Source organism: Chrysochloris asiatica, unplaced genomic scaffold (assembly GCF_000296735.1).
Source record: "Chrysochloris asiatica unplaced genomic scaffold, ChrAsi1.0 scaffold00159, whole genome shotgun sequence".
NCBI lineage: Eukaryota > Metazoa > Chordata > Mammalia > Afrosoricida > Chrysochloridae > Chrysochloris > Chrysochloris asiatica.
The window spans coordinates 5,339,138-5,364,718 of NW_006408677.1; the positions used below are offsets into that span (position 1 = coordinate 5,339,138).

The 25,581-nt window shown below is 37.5% G+C and overlaps 1 protein-coding gene across 1 annotated transcript in view; it reads right to left on the reverse strand.

The window, feature by feature from the left end:
• NRK (Nik related kinase) overlaps positions 1-25,581 on the reverse strand; it is a 213,448-nt gene that overhangs the window by 127,340 nt on the left and 60,527 nt on the right. The window lies entirely within an intron of this gene.

Genomic DNA, 25,581 nt, shown 5'->3' on the forward strand with positions numbered 1-25,581 from the left:
TCACAGACACTCAACAAATACCTGTTCAAGTAAATCAAAGTAATCTTAACATGGAGTTCTAAATAGGGGAGAGCATATGGACAGAGGTATGCATGTATAAATGTGTAATGATGGGTCCAGGGATACTCTTTTGTCCAAGCTATATAAGAGAGAGCCCAACATCCAGTATGCCCCATGATATGATACATAAGAGTATCCAAACAAAAGATTGTGAAATGTTGCACCATAGCAGAGTTCTCCAGAAACGCAAAGGTCATTATTTGTCCATATGCTAATTTCATTTTTTTCATTCTTATAATCATCTTATCATTTTTCATCCTTATAATAATCTCACCCTGATAGCAGAGTGGATTATGAGCTGGTTTGAAGGTTAGCAGTTTTAATCTACCAGTCGCTCCATGGGATAAAGATGAGGCTTTCTGCTCCCATAAAATTTACAGCCCCGGAAACCCTATGTAGGGTCTCTATGAGTTGGAACCAACAGAAGGACACACAACAACCAAACGCCAATTATCTTTGTGATTCCATTTTGAAGCCACTCAAAGCTTCTCACAAATCTCTTTAGTTAGAGAGTCTAAAGGAATAAAACATGAAATAGGCAAGGCCAGAGTACATGAGCTCACCAAAGTCATAGGGGTGTCAAAGCTCTTGCCAAAGTGGCACAAGTGTGGCCTTTCAGATGACACTTACCAATTTACATCATTCTTGCTTTCCCTAACTACTGTCTACTGATACCAAACCTCCTTCTTCATATCATTTATTATGTCTATATCCCTTAGAGTTATATCAACTATGGGACACGAAATGGTAAGAACTTCAAGTTCTCTAGCTTTTTCTTTTCTTTTCATAGCAAGCTAATTACCTAAACCTTGGCTGGCTGGAACTAAAGATTCTGTACTGAAATAGAAATTTTGCAGCAAAAAAGCTACTAAAGCAACAGCATAATCCAACAGAACAATATTTTTCCTCTGCCAGAAATCTGGGACAGTCATGGTCATGCTTATTAGAACTGTGAAAAGAGTCGGAAGAGGGCCTTCGTGGTTTCAGTGGCTTTGTAACTTAGAAACTGCTCTGTAATTTGAGGCAGTTATGTGTGCTTATACAGCAGCTTCAACTGAGTTTTATTACCCTTGTTATTACTCCTGCAGGGAAAAATAGGTCAAAATATGTAGTAACATCATTTGCAAATGGAACTACTCTCTATTGCGCTACAGCACTCAAATGGCGAATAGCACAAAATGGACAATAAAGTTCAATGTTTTGGCTGCAGGATATATACAACATTTGTTTGAAATAAATGAAAAGCCACTAGTAGGCAACTAAGGGAAAACCTCAATACACTATGTGGCACAGCCAGGTCTTCAGAGAACGAAAATACAAAGCCATTGAAGTTTGGTGTAACAAATGGGTGGCATCTTAAAATCTTCACTGCTGGCCACAGATTCAAACTTAAAGTCACAGACTGTGACTGTACACACACTGAGGAAACTACAAAGGGATGCTGTGAGACTTTGGCCTTCTGAAAACACTTCCAAGCTGCTTTAATTATCAAAGTATAATAGAATCATGGTCAATCAAAATGTAGCTATTTAGTTTCCCAAGTGTGGAACTTCCAGCAGTGACATTATTGTTTCTCCTCTAAAGCAGGAGTTGTTATTGTTGTTGTTTGTAAGTCTCATTGAGTCAACTCTGACTCATAGCCACCCTGTATAGGGTTTCTGAGAAGCTTATGATAAGTTTGAACTGTCAACATTGTGGTTTGCATTCCATTGCTGATCATACTGTGCCACACTAGGAGTCCAAAGCAGAGATGTGGAACCTTTTTCCTACCAAAATTTATAACATCATTCTCAGACCATATGAAATTATCAGCTTAAAAATTAGTGGCGCTGTGGGATAATGCACTGGACTGCAAAGTCAGTTTGATCTGCAAGGTTGGTAGTTCAAATTCACCAACTACTCCTTGGAAACCCTACAAAGGGTTACTATGAGTTGGAATTGACTCCACAGCACTTAACAACAACATAGTTGTTCAAACATTCAATTAAAGAAAGATGTAGCGTTCTGCTCCCGTAAAGATTTACAGCCTCGGAAACCCTGTACAGGGTCACTATGAGTTGGAACAGACTCCACTGCACACAGCCACCACCACCACCGATGTGAGTCCTGGAGTTCTTGTGTGGTGCTGTGGGTTAATGTGTCAGACTGCAAAGTCATTTGAACTGCAAGGTTGGTTTTTCAAGCTTACCAGCTGCTCCTTGGAAACCCTATACAGGGTCGCTATGGGTCGGAATCGACTCGATGGCACTTAACAACAACAATACTGTGAGTCCTGGTGTGGCACTGTGGGTTAATGTGCTGGACTGCAAAGCTGGTTTGAACCACGAGGTCCACAGTTCAAACTCACCAGCTGCTCCCTGGAAACCCTATACAGGTCACTAGGGGTTGGAACCAATTCGACAGCACTTAACCACAACAGTGTGATGACTGGAACTGTGGTTGCCTTTGAAATGGCCAAACCAAATTATTTCATTGACCTAATACTGCCTGAGGGCCGGACATTCCCCACCCCTGCTCTAAAGGATCATACATACAAAAATAAAAACAGGAATTCAACTACCAAAAGCCACTTTTATTTCTAGATTTATTTTCCCTCAGTTCCTATTGTCTGTATTGTCTTAGATTGTTGTTGTTTTCCAGTATGAAGATTGTTTGGTCTACGGAGCTCTGGTAGTGTAGTGGTTACGAATTGGGCTACGAACCTAAAGATCAGCAGTTCTAAACTACCATCTGTTCTGCGGGAGAAAGATGAGGCTTTCTGCTCCTGTAAAGATTCACAGCCTTAGAAACCCTGTACAGAGTCGCTATAAGTCAGAACCAACTCCACGGCACATCACGATGACAACAGGAGAGTGGAAGAGAGTTTCTTGTTGTTGTTGTTGTTAAGTGGTTAAGTGCCATGGAGTCGGTCCAATTCAGAGCAACCCTATATAGGGTTTCCAAGGATCAGCTGGTGAATTTGAACTGCTGAGCTTGTGGTTAGTAGTCCAGTGTTTATCCAACAGTGCCACACTGGGACTCCATGGATGAGGGCATAGGCAAGAACAAATAATCAAACCTTCGATAAACAATTTTCAGCATACAATATTTTAATACAGATTGACTTCTTTATGACACGTATGAATTGTTTAATGTCATGCAAAATACATTCCATCCATCTGCTCAGACAAATGTAACCTGCAGAGTTTCCAAATCTATCAAACAGAAAAACTAGTTGGAAACAACAAAAAAAAAGAAAAGAAAGAAAAGAAAAACACTGAGACAGATAGGTAAAGAGAAATTCTCAACCAAAAGTTGAAGCTTTGCCTCAAAATCCTCCAATCAAAATGGGATTGCAAACTCTCCCAGGTCTGTCCTCTGAGGCACAAATATAACTACTATAAATTAGTATGAAGGTAAGGTAAGATGCGTTGAAGAAAAAAAGTCCTTATAAATGGAATGTGTCCAAGACTTGTTAGTGGTGGTGGTGTTGTGTCTTGGGAGTCGGTTCCGACTCATAGCAACTTTGCATAGGGTTTCTGAGGCTGTAAATCTTTACGGAAGCAGAAAGCCTCATCAGTCATTATCCATATTCAAAGGTTTTGTTGTTGTTGTTAGGTGCCATCGAGTCGGTACAGACTCATAGGGACCTTATGCACAGCAGAACAAAGCACTGCCCGATCCTGGGCCAACCTCACTACTGCTGCGACGCTTGAATCCATCGATGCTGCCACTTGGCCGATCCATCTCGTTGGGGGTCTTCCTCTTTTTCTCTGACCCTCCACCTTACCAAACATGATATCCTTCTCCAGTTACTGGTCCTTCCTGACTATATGTCCGAAGTATGAGAGATGAAGTTTGGCCATCTTGGCCTCCAAGGAGCACTCTGGCTGTACTTCTTCCAAAATGGATCGATTGGTTATTTGGCAGCCCATGGCACTTTCAATATTCTCCTCCAATACCATAACTCAAAAGCATCAAATCTTCTACAGTCTTCCTTACTCACTGTCCAGTTTTCGCATGCATATGGTGGTGGTTATGTGCCGTGGAGTCGGTTCTGACTCATAGCGACCCTATGCAAGGTTTCTGAGGCTGTAAATCTTTATAGGTGCAGCAAGCCTCATCTTTCTCCCATGGGACAACTGGTAGTTTCAAACTGATGACCTTGCAGTTCACAGCCCGATTCGTAATCACTACGCTACCAGAGCTTGTTATTGAAAGATGTCACCTTAGTCCTCAAGCTGACATCTTTGCTCTTCAACACTTTAAAAAGGTCTTGTGCAGCAGATTTGCCTAATGCAATATGTTGTTTGATTTCTTGACTGCTACTTCCGTGAGTGTGTAAGGAGCTCTGGTAGTGTAGTGGTTACGAATCGGGCTGTGAACCTTAAGGTCAGCAGTTCGAAACTATCAGCTGCTCTGTAGGAGGAAGATGGGGCTTTCTGTTCCCATAAAGATTTACAGCCTCGGAAACCCTGTACAGGGTCGCTATGGGTCGGAACCAACTCAACGGCACTTAACAACAACAACAATTTCTGTGAGTGTTGATAGTTGACCCAAGAAGAATGAAGTCCTTGACAACGTCAACCTTTTTCCCATTGATAAGAATGCTGTTTCTTGGTCCAGTGGTGAAGATTTTTGTTTTCTTTACATTGAGATAGAATCCATACTGAAGGCTGTGCTCTTTGATCTGCATCAGTACATGTTTTAAGTTTTCTTCACTTTCAGCAAGCAAGGTTGTATCATCTGCATATTGCAGATTGTTAATGAGTCTTCCTCCAATCCTGATGCCATGTTTTCTTCATATAACCCAGCTTCTCAGGTTATTTGCTCAGCATACAGGTTGGATAAGTATGGTGAAAGAATACAACCTTGTCATACACCTTTTTTAATTTTAAGCCATCGGTGTTCCCATGTTCTGTTCGAACAACTGCCTCTTGATCCAGGTACAGATTCCTCATGAGCACAATTAAGTGTTCTGGAATAATCATACTTCACAATCTTGTCCATAGCTTGTCATGATCCACACAATCGAAAGCCTTTGCATCATCAATAAAGCACAGGTTAACATCTTTCTGATATTCTCTGCTTTCAGCAAAGATCCATCGGACATCTGAAATGATATTCCTCATTCCATGGCCTCTCTGAATCTGACTTGAACCTCTGGAAGTTCTCTGTCAATGTTCGCTTGCAGCAATTTCTGTATTACCTTTAGTAAAACTTTACTCGCATGGGATATCAAAGAGAATGTCTGAAGATTTCCGCATTCCGTTGAGTCACCTCTCTTTGGAATGGGCACAAATATGGATCTCTTCCAATCAGTCGGCCAGATAGTTGTCTTCCAAATTTCTTGGCAGAGATGAGTGAGTGCCTCTTGTGCTGCCTCACTTTCTTTAAGATTTCAATTTTTATTCCATCAATTCCTGGTGCCTTGTTCTTTGCCAATTCCTTCAATGCACTTTGGACTTCCTCCAAATACTTTGGAGTATCATTGTCTCTTGTTCATATGCTACCTCTTGAAATGGCTGAACATTAACCATTTCTTTTTGGTACAGTGACTGTGTATTCCTTCCATCTTCTCTTGACGCTTCCTGCATCATTCAATAATTTGCCCAGAGAATGTTTCAATAGCTAAAGTTGAGGCTTGAATTTTTTCTTCAGTTCCCCCAGCTTGAGAAATGCTGAGCATGTTATTCCCTTTTGGTTTTCTGATTAAAGATCTGTGTACATTTTGTTGTAATAATTGGCTTTATGTTCTCTATTGATCTTTGAAATTTTCTGTTCAGCTCTTGAACCTCCTCATTTCTTCATTTGCTTTAGCATCTCTATGCTGGAGAGCAAATTTCAGTGTCTCTTTTGACATCCATTTTGACCTTTTCCTTCTTTCTTGTCTTCTTAATAACTTTTTGCTTTTTTCATGTATGATGTTCTTGATGTCATCCCACAACTCTTCTGGTCTTTGGTTTTTAGTGTTTAATGTATCAAATCTGTTCTTCTGATGATCTCTAAATTCAGGTGAGATATAGTCAAGGTCATATTTTAGCTCTTGTGGACTTGTTTTCAGTTTCTTCAGCTTCAGTTTTAATTTGCGTATGAGTAATTGGCTTTTTAAAGTATCTTATGCTTAAACAATTTAGCAGAGTTGTCAAGAACGCTAATCTGAATTACATCAAAATTTAAATTGAAATAACCTTGATATAATAATCAAAGTTGCCTAATAGAGAACCTTAGAAAAATACTTTAAAGATTGAGTAACAATTACTTTCAAGTGACTTATCATGCTTATACCAATGTATTTTTTATTGCATTCTATCCAACATAATATAAATGAATGTCTGTTTGCAAAGCATTGTACTAGGCAGTATGTGATAGAAATTATAGGGCTGTCTAAGGACTTGAAGGTGTGGCACTGTGGGTTAATGCGTCAGACTGCAAAGCCGTTTGAACTGCAAGATCGGTGGTTCAAGCTCACCAGCTGCTCCTTGGAAACCCTATACAGGGTCACTATGGGTCGGAATTGACGGCACTTGACAACAACAACAAAAGGACTTGAAAAAAACTCTTATACTACAAAGAAAAATCATTTTTCTTACATATTTTTCTTTTATATTAATTTACTTAGCAATATCCCTCCCCCCCAACAATCAACAAGTATTTATGAATCATTATGACATGGAATTATTATCATTACTTTATATGCGTTGGTCCAAAATATGCTTATCCTATTTCACTGAAAATATGCTTCTGAATGAACTAGTAATTACTTTTTGAGTTTACTTTAAAATATTGATTTGCCTATGAATTATCTGGAGTCCTGGAATGGCAGTATAGGATAAGTGCTGGATTGCTAAGCACAAGATTGGTGATTCAAACCTATCAGCTGCTCCTTGGAAAATCTCTACAGGGTTATTATGAGTCAGACCTGACTTGAAGACACTTAACAATAGCAACAGCATGAATTTTAGGCATGTGTGTTCAGTTTCTAAACACAGGGTTTTTTTTGTAGTTTTATTGTCTCATTGTTGCTTTCAGAGAGTATGTTTGATACTTTCTTTCTAGCCAACCATATAATCAATCCACTTTTCAAAATTTCCCATATGTGCTAGAATTTATATTTTCTAAATACTGGGTATGCTGCTGTTGCTGTTAAGTGCCGTGGAGTTGGTTCCGACTCATAGCGACCCTGCACAGGGTTTCCGAGGCTGTAAATCTTTACGGGAGCAGAACGCCTCATCTTTCTCCCGCGGAACCGCTGGTAGTTTCGAACTGTTGACCTTGTGGTTCACAGCCTGATAGAGTTATACATATTTCCAAGAGATCAATTTTTTTGTTGTTGTTATATGGTTCAAATCTATATTCTTCTTATTGTGTTTTCCAACTTAATCTATAAAGATTTGAGACATATACAATCAATATCTTCTTGCAATTCTTTCAATTTTGTTTCACTTACTTTTAGTATAAGTTTTTAGGTACATTTGCATAGAAGTCCTGATGTTTAAAATATTTTATCAATAGATTTTAATTTCAGTATCATACCACAAACCCCTTTCATCACTAATAAAATTAAATTTACACCAAGAAAAATATCCATTTAGGACTTCATAACAAAGATAAGATAATTTTATTCTTATGATTTTAAAAGATTAAGAAACTTCAACTCAAACAATATGGAGATATTTCCTAATAAATAAGCCAATTACTGTTGAGTTGACTCTGACTCATGGCAACTCCTTGTGTGTCAGAGTAGAACTGGGCTCCATAGGGTTTTCAATGATTGATTTTTCAAAGTGCCATGAAAAAGTTCTGTTGACTGTTAGCTTTGTTTTATAGGCCTGAGTTGCATTTTTTTGCAAGTTATGCCACCTAGAGTATTTTCATGGTCAAGCAGTGTTCCTTGGGCCAAATTTAAAAAACAAAATACTGTAAATGACTGGACTTGTTTTCCCATGAATTGATTAAAAAGTGGCTGAATCTGAATGAGGAAAAGATTATCTTGCCATAAGAACACCTACAAGGTTCAACAGATAATAAATCAGAGTTAGAGGCCTGAAAAGAAAGGTGAGAGACAGATGATTTATTTTCCTTCTTTACTCCAATTTTACTTGTTAGTACACAAAATACAACTCCTTTCAACCCAAATTAGCATATTTACATAAATAGCATCTCAGCAAACTTTGCCACTTGTGTGGCTTTAAATGCTTGTTGTAACAGCTGTTGATACATATTGCAGGGTTTCCACTTCAGCAAGATAATTATAACAGAGATCCTACTGTCTCTCTTAAGCCCACACCTGGGATTTCACAAAACTAAAGTGCTCTGATTCCAAGGCTCTTCACTGGAGTTATGGACATGAGTCACTGTCAGTGAGGTAGTCTAATATTGCTCTTATTTATGGTGCAGTGGTTAAGCACTTGGCTACTAACTAAAAGGTCAGCAGTTTGAACCCAATAATTGCTCAGTGGGAGACAAGACCTTGCAGTCTACTTCCATAGAGATCACAGCAGTTCTACTCTATCTAATTGGGTTGTTAGGAGTCAGAATCAACTCAATGTCAAAATGTATACTTTTATTCAGAAAATACATGTGAGCTCAGGAGCCTCCTTAGGGAGGATACTGTTCATATGAAAGTTAAGACTTCCCTCCAAGGAATCCACTATCTCTAACCCACCGCCTCAGTTATAAGTTTAGAGAGAGTGAGATCATTTTATAATTGTCATGCCAAAGTGAAACCTCTGCAATATGTTTCAGTAGCTGTAAAGGAATGTAAAAAACATTTACATACCTAGGGGAGATTTAGTTAAAAACCACTATCAAAGACAACTTGAGGGGGGAAAAAAAAAGAAAAAAAAGCCTCCCAAGGAGCTCTGGTAGTGTAGTGATTATGAGTAAAGCTGTGAGTCTGAACTGACTCTAAGGCATATAACAACAACAACAACAAAAGGAGCCTGAAGGGGAGTTTCAATAGCTGTGTAGAAGGGTGGAGGTGTAAATCCATCCACTTTGACTGGGTGATGGTGGAAGTGCTGATTGGCTGCTTAGCTGTAGGTTGCCTTCCTACCTTCCTGATGAGAGAACAGGGAGAGAGGGAGGGGATAAAGGAAAGGGGAGAAAAGGAGAGGGGAAGATATAGAAAGGGAGGAGAGGGAGAAGAAGTAAGGGTGAGACAGGGAAGAGAAAAGAGGAGAGGAGAGGAGAGGGAAGATGGGTAACAGTATGTTGTTAATTTGGTTGTGTCTCCTTGAGTTGATTCTGATTCAGTGTCCCTATAGAACAAAATAGAACTGCCCCACTGGGTTTCCTAGATTGTGCTCTTTACTGTTATAGATCTCCAGCTGAGCAGCTGGTAGGTTCAAACAAAGGACCTTTTGGTTAGCAGCTAGGTACTTAAAAATTGCCCTACCAGGGTTCTAGGGTAGTGCAATACAGTGGGCAATGTGGAGCCAGAACAATTCATATGGCTTGCTCTTTCTGTTTAACCTGTGAAGTTTACTAGTCTCTCAGAAAAATCCACACACTCAAAATGACCTAATTTTATTCCCCCAAATTAAGTCTGACCTGACCAAGTCTTACTAAATGGAAACCAGTTTTTCTACCTTGACAAATTTGACCAACAAATTAAGATAATAAGATAATTCAAGTGTTACTGTATGTATGTATATATATATATATATATATAGAGAGAGAGAGAGAGAGAGAGAGAGAGAGAGCGAGCTCTGGTAGCATAGTGGTTACAAATCGGGCTGCGAACCGCAAGGTCAGCAGTTCAAAACTACCAGCGATTCCACAGGAGAAAGATGAGGCATTCTGCTCCCGTAAAGATTTACAGACTCAGAAACCCTGTGCAGGGTCACTATGAGTCAGAACCGACTCCACAGTACTTAACAACAATACATAAATATATATATATATATACATATACTCCATGTATATTTTGATTTAACTTTGAACAATATGGTAAATATTATTAAACAGTTGAAACAAAGTTATTTTGTCAGATATCTTCCTCTATTTGGTGTGTTTGGTAGTCTCAGAGGTTTTCAACTGATGCTTTATTTTAAAGATTTAGGAATCTCAGCTTAACCAATATGGAGAAATTTTCATAGCAAATGAACCAGTCTCTGTCAAATTGATTCTGACTCATCTGTGTTGCAGTAGAGCTGTGCTCCATAGGATTTTCACTGGTTGATATTTTTGGAAGTAGATCTACAGGCCTTTCTTCTTTAAGTTAACAGTTGAGTGTATTAACCATTGGCATAATCCAGGAACACCTTCCTAATAACTGTTGTTATTAGTAGCTATTGAGTCAGCACCTGACTCATGTTGATAACCGTGTACTATTGTGATCCATAGGGGTTTTTTTTTGGAAAGAGGTAAATAGACCTTTCTTCTTAGTCTATCTTAGTCTGGAAGCTCCACTAAAACCTGTTCAGCATCAAAGCAACACGCAAGCCTCCACTAACAAATGGATAGTGGCTGGGTTTGAAGTATATTGATTGGGAATCAAACCTGTGTCTCCTGCATGGTGAGAATTTTTCCACTCAACTACCACTGCCCTCCTAATAAACAGAGCAGCTGAATTTGTAAGATTGGTCAGTTATAACTGGACAGTGGCCCATAGATGTCTTAATATTTCCTCTATGTTTACAAGGTAACTAAAGGTACCACATACTGTTTATTGTTGTTGTTGTTAATTGCCATTGAGTCGGTTCTGACTCATAGTGATCACATATAGGGTTTCCAAGGAGTGACTGGTGAGCTTGTGGATCAAACTGATCTTGTATTTCAGCCTATTAACCCGCAGCGCCACAACAGGCCTCCATACAGGCTTAAATATCTGTGAATGGTCTGGGTCTCATTTAGATTTTCTTTTCTTTCTTTTTTTTTTTACATTATGAAGCACCAAGAACTGTGGGATCCTTTCTATATGGATTCACAATTGTACATTCTGCCCTCAAATGTATAAATTAGATTCAGCATACCTCTGCAGTACACAATCTAAATAAAGCCATAGCTACAAGGGGAGGAAAATATTCTTAATCCAAATTTTAACTCTCTAACCAAATTACAACTATATAGTGTCATGAATGAAGTCTTGGTGTGGCACTGAAGGATAAGCACTCAACCATAAGATTGGTTTGAACCTCAAGATTGGTGGTTCAAAGTCACTAGCCTCTACTCAGAAACACTATACAGGAGGGCACAACAACAACAATTGTCATGAATGGCACTGAATTTGATAAGGGTAAGCTTTTAAAAACTTTATCCAGTTGTAAAAAGTGACTCAATTTAATTAAACAAATTGTTTTCCTGGGTAATTGGCCAAATTAATCAAAAGGCAAAATATATTTTTTTATGTGTGAAATGCTTTGGTATGTATGATAAACCTTGCTTATAGTTGTCAGAATTCACCACATAGGATGGTGAGAAATGGCAGTCTGAGAAATGTCAGGCTGAGAAAAGAAAGTCTCCTAGACAGAACTCCTAGAATATCAAGGTCCCTCTTTCATATGAAAAAATATGAAGTGTAGACTCTCCTGAAGAGGCTCTGCTAGAATCAGTTTGAGCATTATTATTTTGTAGAGAATAATGGAAATGATTGAAGGGATAGAAAATCTTTCTAGAAAAGTTGGGGAATATTAGGGTCTTTAAACTGAAAGAAGAGTATATTCAATGGTAACGTTGAATGGCAATGAAATATATAGAAAGTCATGATTGTTGCTTTGAGTACAAGAAAATGATAAAATGGAAATTTTTATTGTTGTCAGGTGCATCCAATCGGTTCCGACTCATAGCAACCTAAGCACAACAGAATAAAACACTGCCCGTTCCTGCACCAATCTCACAATCTTGTTGCTCTTGAACTCACTGTTGCTGCCACTGTGCCAGTTCATCTCGTTGGGGGTCTTTCCTCTTTTACGCTGACCCTCCACTTTACCAAGGCTTTAAATAACACAATGATATTTAGGGCGATAAGACACTGGAATGGATTACTTGCTCTTTAAAGAGGTTTTTTTCAATTCTTTCTGTTTATATGTTTAACTATATAATCTGAAATTTTTAAGTCTGGCCAGTCTAAATACAGACTGTTGTAATAAAATGACCTATTTTGTGAGAGTAATAGCATTCAGACACAACTCTTCTTATATTTTGTAATGTAAGAAACTTTTGTTTCTTTAGTGCCTTCATGGTGACTTTCCTTCTTGCCTTTCAGGAAATGAATCAATATTTGGAATGTAAGATCATAGGCTGTGGTTTCATAAAAAATATATATCACATATTACTACATCACAGGGATCCCTAGGTTATGCACTCATCTACTACCTGACAGGATGGTGGATCAAACCCACTTAGAGGTGCCTAGAAAAGCCTGGCAATCTGCTTCTGAAAAGTCACGACCTTGAAAATCCTATGGAGCACACAGTTTTACTCTGACACACTTGAAGTTCTCAGGAGTTGGAATCACTTGAAGTCAACTAGCAACATTAACCATAACTTAACTATTGTTTCATATTCATCTTTTATACAATATTATTTTGTTTTTCCATGGCCTATTTTGTTGTTATTAAGTACCCTTGACTCATAGCGACCCTGTATAGGGTTTCCAAGGAGTGGCTGGAGATCTTGAACTGCCGACCTTGCGGTTCAAACTGACCTTGCAGTTCAGCATATTAACCCGTGGCACCACACCAGGATAGATATATAAATGGAGAATAACCTCTCGTGCTACTTCCTACCTTTTTAATGACTAAAATCTTTAAGTCTTCATTTTTGAAAGATTTAAGACAAGCTGTGGCACTACAGGTAATGTGCTGGATACAAGGTCAATTTGAACCACAAGATTGGCAGTTCAAGCTCACCAGCTGCTCCTTAGAAACCCTATACAGGGTTGATATGAGTCAGAACCAACTCAAGGGCATTTAACAACAACAACAACAAAGCTTGAATATGCCAATAACTATGCAAAGCTTCCGTACCACAAATGTTTTGTCCAGTGGAAACATTAAGGACAAAACAAACACAAACTCCTCCACCATGGTTTTAACCATTAATTGCAGCTGTTATAAATATTGACTTAGAAAAGTTAAGACACAGACATACCCATTTCAAAACCATTTTCTCTGTATACTTTGTTTGTACATAAAATTATCCATACCCTAGAGCCAAAATATTCTGTCACCTACTGCTATTATTTGGAACAAATCTATGGATAATCTTAACCAATGAAAAATCATGAGGAACTAAGTATTTCAGAGATATGAAAAGATATTTTTGTCTTTATTTTGGTAATGGGTAATGGCTTTTCAATTTATCTTATTTTTCTTTTAAAATGTTTAATGTTTAGGTTTAATCTGTGTAGGATATATATCAGGATGACTTTTGTTCCATGCTTATAAATTTTAGTAGCTAATTGATAATGAATTAGCATTGGATTTAATAGAAGCGAACTAATAGCCACACTTATATACTAGTTTGTTTATTCAAAAGTAGGTCTTGGGAAATCTATTTCCCAGTTAAGTAAGGTAAGCTATGTAGTAGAGAATAATGATGTATTGTAATAAAGCTATGAGTATACAAAAGGGCTTCAAAAATTCATAGAAAAATCAAATAGAAAGATAACAAAACAATTTCCATGTACTTTTTGAAGTCCCCTTGTATTTCTTTACAGAGTTAGAAACCACTAGCTTTGGCCTGTTTGATAGAAAAAAATATTTCATAACTATTATAAGGCAAGTAACACAATTTGTATTAAATTTTCCTCTCTTGTTTTATGTGAAGCACAAATATCTCAATCGAAATCACAGAAAGCATAAAAAAGTTTGTATAACTAGAAGGAAATAAGTTAAATATACCTTCACATTTATGGTCAATTGATTTTTGACAAGGGTGCCAAGCAATTCGATGGGGAAGACATAATCTTTCAACAATTGGTGTTGGGAAACCATGTAAAAGAATGAACTTCTACCCCTCCCTCTTTTTGGTCGAGTTGCTATGTGTCATTGAGTTGGTTCTGACTCATAGCAACCTGTATAGGGATTTCAAGGAGCAGATGGTGAGTTTGAACCACCGACCTTGCAGTTCCAATTGATCTACGGTACAGTGCTTATCCTACAATACCACACCAAAACTCCTCTTACAATATACAAAAATTAACTCAAAATGTATCAGAGATCCTAAATGTAAAAACTAATGCTATAAAAATCTTAGAGGAAAACAGAGGAGTAAATTTTCATGGCACTGAATCAGATAAAGTTTCTTAAAACCCAACTCATTGCCCTCTAAATAATTACGCCTCATAGCCACCATATAGGACAAAGTAGAACAGCCCCATCAGGTTTCCAAGGCTCGAGGGCACTTAACAGCAATCTTTACAGAAGCTGACTTCCACACCTTTTTTAATGGAGTGACTGATGTATTCAAACCACCAACCTTTACAATCAACAGCCCAACATTTAACCACTGTGTGTCCAATGCTTCCAGAAACACATAAAAACAAACAAACAGATTCACTGTCATTGAGTTGATTCTGACTCAGAGAACCTGTATAGGGTTTCTAAGACTGTAAATATATATGTTAATGCATATGCTGAGCAAATAATACATGAAGCTGGATTATATGAAGAACGTACGTAGCATCTGGATTGGAGGAAGATTCATGAACAACCTGAGATATGCAGATGATAAAACCTCACTTGCTGAAAGTGAAGATAACTTAAAATACAGATGAAGATCAAAGACCAGAGCCTTTGGAGTAAAGGTTGCCCCTCAATGTAAAGAAGACAAAAATCCTCACCACTGGACCAATACATAACATCATGATAAACAGAGAAAAAAATGAAGTGGTCAAAGATTTGAGTTTGCTTAGACCCACTATCAAAACTCATGGAAATAGCTGTCAATAAATCAAGTGACGTAATTGCATTAGGCAATCTGCTGCACAAGACCTCTTTAAAGATTTCAAGAGCAAAGACGTCAATTTTCAGACTAAGGTGCACCTGACTGAAGCCATGGTATTTTCAATAACCTCATATGTGTGTGAAAGTTGGACAATGAATAAGGAAGACCCTAGTAAAATTGATGCATATGAATTATGGAGAGAATATTGAAAGTACCATGGACTGCTAGAAAACAAACAAATTTGTGTTAGAAAAAGTACAACCAGAATGCTCTTTAGAAGCAAGGAGGGCAAAACTCTGTCTCTCAGACTTTGAACATGTTATCAGGACGGACCGGTCCTTGGAGAAGGATATCATTGTTTGTAAAGTCAGCATGAAAGAGGAAGCCCCCCAAAGAGATGGAATGGCACAGTTGCAGAAACAATGGGCTCAAGCTTAGCAATGATTGAGAGGATGGTGTTTTGCTCTGTTGTATATAGGGTTGCTGTGAATCATAACTGACTTCAAGGCACCTAACAACAACAACAACAAATATTTCCGGGAGCCGAAAGCCTCATGTTTCTCCCATGGTCCCATGGTCCCACTAGTGGGTTTGAACTGCCAACCTTGTATTTAGCATTCCTGTGCCTACCATACAGTGTACTGCTTACTCTATGCCACACCAGCACTCCTCAAGAACACATTAGTATAAAGTAAATCACTTAAGACATTCATGCAAACACTTTGACATTCAAATCTCAGCTGTTTATCCTTCTCTAACTATAGGAGTCCTGAGTGGTGTGATGCTGTAGGACTGCTACCCACATGGTGGGTGGTTCAAACACACCAGTCACTCCTTGGAAATCTTATACAAAGTCACTATGAGTCAGAACTTAGCAACAACAACAACAGTGTACATAAGTAAGTTGCTTGGTTTTCCTGAGTCTCAGTTTTCTCATCTGTAAAATGGGAATGATTATACCTTCCTCAAATGATACTTATGGAGCATTTAAATATTCATAATATATACAGATAGACCAGCAAAGTGTCTGACATGTAGTAAGCATTAAAATAATATGAAACCAAGTAGCACTAACTTAATTAAATGTAAGGTACTTGGCATGAGCTTAAAGAACTACTAAGTCTAAGATTCTACCTTCAAGGAGGTCAGTCAACTAAGTTATTAAAAGATTACCAATGGTCAGCTTTATTAATTTTTTCAAAGATTTCTGTATGGAAAGGGATCCCCAATTATCCATTTGCCATTTTAGATTTCCTCATACTCCCACTCCCCACAGCCACCTGTACAATCATTGGAATATAACATACATAGTGCAAATAATTCTCTTTACACATGTGATTGCACTAAATAAAGTCATTTTCACTTAAGTAAGCAGTATAAACTTGTTGTCTCTCACTGTGGAATAAGTGTAATATATTTTTAGGAAGTATTTTACAATAAAAGCCTGGCATTCATGGCCTTTTTAAAAGAATATTCCATTGTGATTCTTAAGTATATGCAAACTTCTCTGCTGCTATTTTTCTCTAGGTTCAAGTCACATATTATCTTAACTACACCATTGATGGGTAGACTCACTAAAATTATGCTGATACTGGCAATATACAATGATTTGACAAGTCATTGACATAACACTACCCTAATTTGTCACTGGAGAACCTTATTTGGCAGGTTTCATTTATATCTGCTCCTTATCAAGTGTAGAAAACCAAGGTCAACCAGAGAAAATGGTTTGCTTTGGTTTCTATTTCTATTACTTTGTCACAATCTCATCTTATCAAGCTTAGTAAGGAAATGGAAATCCAGATCTATGAAACATAATCACATGTTATTATAGTGCATATAAATATTGAGCAATGAATTACTATTTCACCTTCTATATTTATGCAATCCATGATGAAGGTTTTATCCTGTCTCTCTAATTCAAAGCGATATATTTGAGTAAGTAATTACAGGAAAGTGAGACCATAAAATATTCAGAAAATGATATCAACTTGTATTGGAGACAATATTTACTCTTCATAAGTATCAGAATTTTTCTTCTATAGTTTTTCCTATTATCTGACACTCAGAATATTTAATTAATTCACTTTCCATCTTCCCCCATTAGCTGTAAATAAAAACTAAAAGAAAGTTAAAATAATCCTAAATAATCTTAAAAAAAAAATAAAACTACACTTTTTTTTTTTTTGCACTAGCCAAAATGTCTTCAGTCTAGTAGATTATGATTTCTGCAACCCGATATATCACTTCGACCCAGGTGGCTCCATATTTACCCAGACACTACTATGGGCGAACAGATGTTTCTCAAATTTCACATCACATTATCCATTCCAACTGTTTTTTGACAGATGATTTACTTTCTGACACTTAAAGAAGTCTCCCTACCAACCCCTCCTACCTCTTTCCAAATCAGGCCATCTCAAAAGAGAATTGCCTGAGCTTACTGAGAATTCTAGTCCAACTCTTTAAGTTTATAGTGCAGGAAAAACACTCCAAAAATGGAAAGCTCCTTTCCTGGTGTCACTTTTGAAACAAGGGTGTTGTTTTTAGTGAGTGGTGTGGTTGAGTCAGAAAGTATGCCTCTAGGGTCATACTTTTTCAACTTAGCAGCCTGATGAAATAACCTTTGCATCACCAAGGGACTTCTGCTTATTTATACAATTTGCAAAAAAAAAAAAAATTTTTTTTTTTTTTTTTTATTGTGGCAAAAATCTAGTTTCATTGCTTTCCTGTAACTTCACCAACTTATTTTTCCTCTTAAAACATTTTATTTCAAATATATATCAATTCATCAGGATCCCTGGTAGAGCAATGGTTAATCACTTGACTGCTAAGTGCAAGGTCAGCAGTTCAAATCCACCAGCTCCTCTGAGGGAGAAAGATGTAGCAATCTGCTTCTGTCAAGATTTACAGCCTTGGAAACTCTATGGGAAGTTCTACTGTGACTTATAGGGTCACTATGAGTTGGAATAAATTAGAAGGCAATCGGTTTTCTTTGTTTTTTGTTGAATTATAATTTACACCAGCAAAATTCACGCATTTTTAGTGTACTGTTCCATGAGTTTTGACAAACATGCAGTTGTGCAGCCACCACCACAGGCAGGATATAGAAAAGCCTCCTTAGCCCAGAAAATTCCTCCAGATAACACATTTTCCATGACAATTCTGCTTCACTAAATTTCTAGGTTAATTAGTCCCATTTTTTTTCTGAGAAACTTTCTAAAATACTAGGGTCTATCCACAGCCTTAGTAGAGGAAGGAAGGTAGGCTATATGGAGCAACTTTTCTGGTCAGGTAGGTTTCCTCAGGTAACAGGGCTGGACAACTGAGGGAGGAATATTAACACATAAGAAAGAGAGGGATGAGAAACAGCAACAGAAAGAGGGGAGATAGCAAAGGAAATGTTGCTTATTTATTAAAAACAAAAATAGTTTCCAAGTCAATAATTTTGACTTATGATAACCCCATGTGTACCCTCAAGTGTGTCAGAGTAGAACTGTGTTCCAGAGAGTTTTCAATGATTGACTTTTGCAAAGTAGATTGCCAGGATGTCTTTGGGTAGACTTGCATTGTATCTCCAGTTTTCCACTTAGTAGCCTGATGAATTAACCTTAGCATCACCAAGGGACTTCTACTTATTTATACAATTTACAAAAAAAAAAAAAAAAAAAATTATTGTGGCAAAAATCTATCTCAAAATGTTTGTCAATTCAATATATTTTACATGTAAAATTCAGTGACACTAAACATGTTTATCATGTTGTATAACCACTACAAGCATCCTTTTCCAAATTAGTACATCACCATTAACAGAAAAGCAGTGACTGCCTGCATAGGGTCATTCTTGACTTTGAGGTAGACACAGATGATTTGTGAAATCCTGCTGAGAGTCTGTTCCTATTTCCAGTAGGCACTTACATCTTCACAAAGGCCCGGATATAGCCTTTTAAGCTTGTTTTGTTCTACAAGGTATTTATGTAACAAACCCTCAGTAAATTAAATTTCTCTTAGAGGTAGAGGAATAATCAAGAAATTCATAATGGTAATGGTGGCACAGCATGATGAATATAATTAATGTCATTGAATTGTTCATGTAAAAAAGGTTCTATCATATTTTCTGTGATCATTCATTCTTTAATTTAAAAAATGAAAAGAAAACCATCATTTGAACTGCTTTACCAAAGCCTTGAATTGATACCTTATTAAATTATGTATACGTATTGGTTTCTGTTATTTAGACAATTGATAATTACTTAAAACTAATTTAAAATAGAAAATTTTATAAGGAACCCCTGCTAGGGCAGTGCCTGGGTATCTAAAAATGAACTCTCACTAGAATCTTGTTCCTTCAAAGGTATTCCATATTCTGGGGCTGTGATTGTTGTTAACTTTTACCACTTGCTCTTCAATGGTATGTAAACAGTCTTTAATAACGTAACACTAATGGAGTCCTGGTATAGCATTGTGGGTTAATGTGCTGGACTGCAAAGTCAGTTTGAACTGCAAGATCGGTGGTTCAAGCTCACCAGTTGCTCTTTGGAAATCATATAAAAAGTTGTTATGGGTTGGAACCAACCCACTTAACAACAACAACACTAATGCTCCTTTGGAGTCCTGGTGCATCGTTGCAGGTTAATTGCCTGGACTACAAGGTTGGTTTGAACCACAAGGTCAGTGATTCAAGCTCACTAACTGCTCCTTGGAAACCCTACACAGGGTCGCTATGAGTCCAAACTGACTTGAAGGCACTTAACAACAACAACAACAACAATGTTCCTAGAGTCCTCGTATGACTCTGTAGCATGAGCACTGAGTAATAAGGTCAGTTTGAATTACAAGGTTGTTGGTTCAAACTCATGAGCCGCTCTTTGGAAACCCTATACTGGGTCATTATGAGTCAGAACCCACTTGACAGTACTTAACAACAGCAACAAACAATGCTCCTAAAATGCCATGAAAAATCTTTTTTTAGACCATTATGCCATAGGGTTAGTGCTCATGTACATATGAGCTAAACATATGTATTTGACAGCATTTGAATGTTATGACATCACAATGATATTGACAACATGCATGCTAATTATTTTAGCTTCTTCATGGATGACACAGTAACATAAAATGCATCAATTTTTATGATGCTTGTATGTATGCCATTGCAGTTTCAGTTTACAGATAACACAGTATACCAGGCTAATGATAACACTGCTACAAAGTAATTATCTAGCTATAGAAATCAGGATTCCAGGATAAGAAATATATCCTTCGCTACCCGTTTCCACCTTCTGGATGAGCCACCACACATCTGGTGAGTAATGGGAGGAACTTAGTGGGCTCTGGACACGAGGAGGTGGGGCGAGATTGTCAGGAGGTGGGGCGGGGGATAAAGCATTATCGAACCCTAACTATCGATACATCTGAGGCTGTTTCAAAAAGTTGATAAATCAAGTAGATTTGATCAGTATTTGTGTTGTCAGGTCAATGAAGTATGATTTGGCCCAACAAACAGTGAAAGGCAATATTGTGTAATGGTTAAGAACATGGATCATGGAGTCAGATTTTCTGGGTTTGCATCTTGGCTCCGCTAATTAAGTAGCTATGTTATTTTCAACTTGCAAGTTCTCTGTCTCATCCATAAAATGTGTACAATACTATATTCTTCATGGAGTAGTTGTGAGAATTAACAGTGTTACATTGCTTAGAACAGTACCTAGTACACAGTAAACCATCTACATTTTTTTTTTCTTTTTTACAATTTGCTATTATTGTGATTCATTAGTTTTGTCTCAAAGCTCTTTTTTCCTGGAGTAATTATGAAACAACTAGCAGAGTGGTGGAATTGACATGGATTAATTTCCTGGTGTGGCACTGTGGATTAATGCGCTGGACTGCAAAGTCTATTTAAACCACAAAGTCGGTGGTTCAAACTCATCAGTCACTCATTGGAAACCCTATGTGAAGTCACTATGAGTCAGAACCTACTCGATAGCACTTAACTCGATGGCACTTGACAATAACAACAATTTCCTCCTTTTTAAGCAGTCCTTGTTAATTATTGTTTATTGCTCTATTCTAGTAGTAAGAAAATAGCATTTCTCTATAATCTTTAATTAGAATTACACACCTCTTTTAATATGGGCTAGCAGTTAAGAAGCAAAAGGTAGTAAAGATCTATTCTCCATAGAGCTCTTTTTAGGCAGTTACCAAATATTTATAAATTAAATTTATCAATTAAACCCTGTCTTAGTTAGAGGAGGAGTCCTGGTGGATCAATGGTTAAAGCTCTCGGCTTCCAAACAAAATCTTGCAGATGAGAAACCATCAACTGCTCCATGGGAGAAAGAGGTGGCGGTCTGTTTCCATAAAGATTATAACCTTGTAAACCCTATAGAGTTGCTATGAGAATCCAAACCAATTCAAGAGCAAAGGGTTTGAGGTTTTCCTTTAGTGTGACTGATAAAAGTCAGGAAAAAAATGACTGAGGCAAAAATTACTATTTTTATGAATCAAACGGCTCACAGCAAAATTATAACAATGGTTGAGTTTCTAATTACTACAGAACAAAGAGTATTTGTTGTAATGCACCTTGTTAGGTTAGTTATTGTTAGGTGCAGTCGACTTGATAGCGACCTTATGAACAATAGAAAGAAACACTACCAGGTCCTGCACCAACTTATAATCACTACTACACTTGTCTATTGCTGCTGCCACTAGCCACTATGCCACTCCGTCTTCTTGGTGGTCTTCCTCTTTTCCACTGACCGTACACTTTACTAAGCATTATGTCCTTCTCCAGGGACAGGTCCCTCCTGATAATATGTGTGAAATATGCGAGACAAAGTCTGGTCATCCTGGCTGTATGTCTTTCAACACAGATTTGTTCGTTCTGTTTTCTTTTCCTTTTCCTTTTTCTTCTTCTTCTTCTTCTTCTTCTTCTTCTTCTTCTTCTTCTTCTTCTTCTTCTTCTTCTTCTTCTTCTTCTTCTTCTTCTTTTTTTTTTTTTTTAGAGATTTCAACATAGTGTTTATTTGTTATATAGATGGCACTTAAAAACCATTATGATGGATTGAAATAATTGATTTTCATTTAAAAAAAAAATCCAAATCCAGAAACTTCCACCTTTTCTGTCTTCATGGTGGTCAAATGAACATACTTCTTTTAAGTTCTTGAATGAGAAATGAGAGCAAGCATAGACAACGTGTTAGTTAAGCATTGTTGTTGTTGTTTATTTTAAAACATTCAGGTTCCCTTGTTCTGTTTAAAAGATTGCCTCTTGGTCTACGTGCAGGTTCCAGAATACTCATTCTCCACAATGTTGTCTTTAGTGTGCCATGATCCACACAATCAAAAGCCTTTGAATAGTCAATAAAGAACAGATCCATCTGACTTCAGTAGTTATATCCCTTGCTCCCCATAATGATCTTAATTCTGCTTGAACCTCTAGCAGTTCCCTGTCGATGTACTGTTGCAGCTATATTTGAATTATCTTTAGCAAATTTTACTTGCATATGATATTATGATATTGTCAAATGATTTCTGCATTCTCTTGGGTTACCTCTCTCTGGAATGGGTACAAATATGCATCTCTTCCAATAAACTGGTGAGGTTGCCAATGTTTCCAGTGCACCTTGGACTTCTTCCTTCAGTATCATTGGCTGTTGATCATATGCTACCTCTTGAAATGGTTGAACATTGGCTATTTCTTTTGTTGCAGTGACTCTTTGTATTACTTCCATCTTCTCTATGCACTGTCCAGTATTTTGCCCATTGAATCCTTCAATATTACAAGTCGAGGTTTGATTTTTTTCTTCAGTCCCCTCAGCTTGAGAAATGCTGAGCATGTTCTTCCCTTTTGGTTTTCTAACTCCAGATCTTTGCACATTTCATTATAATTTTGATTTTGTCTTCTTGGGCTGCCCTTTGCAATCTTCTATTCAGCTCTTTTACCACCTCATTTCTTCCCTTTGCTTTAGTATCTCTATGCTGAAGCCCATATTTCAAGAGTCTCTTTTGATATCCATTTTGGGGTTTTTCTTCATTCTTGTCCTCTTAAAGTCCTTTTGATTTATTCAAGTATGATGTTCTTGATATCATCCCACAACTCTTCTAGTCTTCAACCATTAGTGAATAATTCATCAAATCTGTTCTTGAAATGATCTCTAAATTCAAGTAGGATATGTCCCAGGTCATGTTTTGGCTAGCATTCATGGACTTGTTTTAATTTTCTTCAGCTTCAGCCTGAATTTGTTCCACAGTCTGCCCTTGGCCTTGTTTTGTCTGATGATATGGAGCTTTCCCACCATTTCTTTCCACAGATGTCGTCAATTTGATTTCTCCGTTTTCCATCTGAGGCCCATGTGTGTAGTAGTGTTTTATGTTGTTTAAGAAAGGTATTTGCAATGAAATCATTGGTCTTGCAAAATTCTATCATGTGATCCTCAGCATCATATTTATCAACAAAGCCAAATTTTCTAACTACTGATCCTTCTCCTCTTTGTTTCCATACTTTGCATTCCAATAGTCAGTGATTATCTGTACATTTTGATTGCGTGTTTGATCAATTTCAGCCTCAAGAAGTTGATGTTGTTGTTGTTAAGTACCGTGGAGTCAGTTCCGACTCATAGTGACCCTGCACAGGGTTTCCAAGTCTGTAAATCTTTATGGGAGCAGAACGCCATCTTTCTCCAGTGGAGCCACTGGTAATTTCAAACTGCTGACCTTAAGGTTGGCAGCCCGACTCATAACCACTACGCTACCAGAGCTCCAAGAAGTTGGTAGAATTCTTTTAATTTCATCATCACTTGTTTCAGTGATTTTTGTGTAAATTTGAATAATAGTGGATATTAACTGGTTTTTCTTCTAGGTATATGGATATTATCTTATCACAGACACTGTTTTACTTCAAGAGAGATCTTGAAATATTCTTTTTGATGATGAATGCCACACCATTCCTCTTCAATTTGACATTCCTGGCATAGTAAACCATGTGGTTTTCAGACTCAAAATGACTGATTACAGTCCATTTCAGCTCACTGATACCTAGGATATCCATGTTTATGTGTTCCTTTTCATGTATGACTACTTCCAGTTTTCTTATACCCATATTGTGTACATTTCATGTTCTGATTATTAATGGAGTTGTGGCCCATCAGCAAAGAAGGTCCTGTCATTATGGTCAAGTCTACTTTAAGGAGGCAGCTTTTCCCCAATCATATTTTGAGTGACTTCCAACCTGAGGGGTTAATTTTCTGGCACGATATCAGACAATATTCTGGTGTTTTATCTCATATTTCAATATTCTGGGGCTATCAGACAGTGTTCCACTGTTGTTCATAAGATTTTTAGTGACTAAATATTCAGAAGTATTCTGTCTTTCCTTCTTCTAAGCCTGTCTTTGTCTGGAAGCTCATCTAAAACCTGTCCACCATGGATGAACCTGTTGGTATTTAAAATACTGGTGGCATAGCTTCCAGAATCACAGCAATGCACAAGCCACCACAGTACTGGAAACTGACAGACAAGTAGTGGAATGATCCTTAGTTCCTTTACTTAATTTGTTGTTTCGTTATTGTTTGATGTGCAGTCCTGTTGTCATGGAGTCAATTCCGACACATGGGGGGACTTCATGTGTGCAGAGAAGAGCTGCTCCAAAATGTTTTCGTGGTTGTGATGTTTTGGAAGTATATTGCTAGGCCTTTCTTTCCAGGTGCCTCTAGGTGGGTTCGGAGTCATGGTGTGGTGCTGTGGGTTAATGTGCCAGACTGCAAAATCATTTGAATGGCAAGGTTGGCGATTCAAGCTCACCAGTCGCTCCTTGGAAACTCTATACAGGGTCACTGTAGGTTGAAATCGACTTTACAGCACTTAACAACAACAACTAGGTGGGTTCAACTGTCAACCTTTCAGTCAACAGATGAGTGTTTAACTATTTGTGCCACCCAGGGACTCTGGATTCATTGTTGTTATTGTTAAGTGCCGTTGAGTCAACAATGACTCATAGTAACCCTATATAGGGTTTCCAAGAAATGGCTGGTGTGTTTGAGTCCAGTGCTGATCCTACAGAGCCACACCAGGAAATACATTAGAAAGGTATTAAAAGATGAGGCATGAGTTGAAATTTTACTTGCATATTGAAACTCTCTCACACACAGTGAGTCTCATGTTATCTGCTTTTTTCTGAGTCAAAATTAAAAACTTGGTAACTGCCTAATCACACACACACACACACACACACAAAATAATGGAAGCAAATTGTTGGGAGTAGAAACCAATACATCACTTTTTTTTTTTAAAGTTAGATAGCTATCATTCAGGAGATAGCCACCTGAGGAGATATCAATTACGTATGCTGCAGGTGCAGATTTATCTCTCTGCTAGAGGGCATATGGAGAAAGTTTAGAGAACTCCTCCCCCAATATTCTCCAACAGAATAATTTCAATCTCTGTTCCTCCTCTCTCATACTCCCAATATCCTTTGCAGTATGCATTGTATTAATATTATTTCTGCATGTTAATTGATAAAATAAAGATCATTTCTCCTTCTCCTTTGTCTTCTATCATACCAATTCTATTTTTACTTCTTCCCTCAGAATTCTGTACTTCCATCTTACCTTTTCATATTGCTTCTTACATTGGATCAAATCTCTTTTT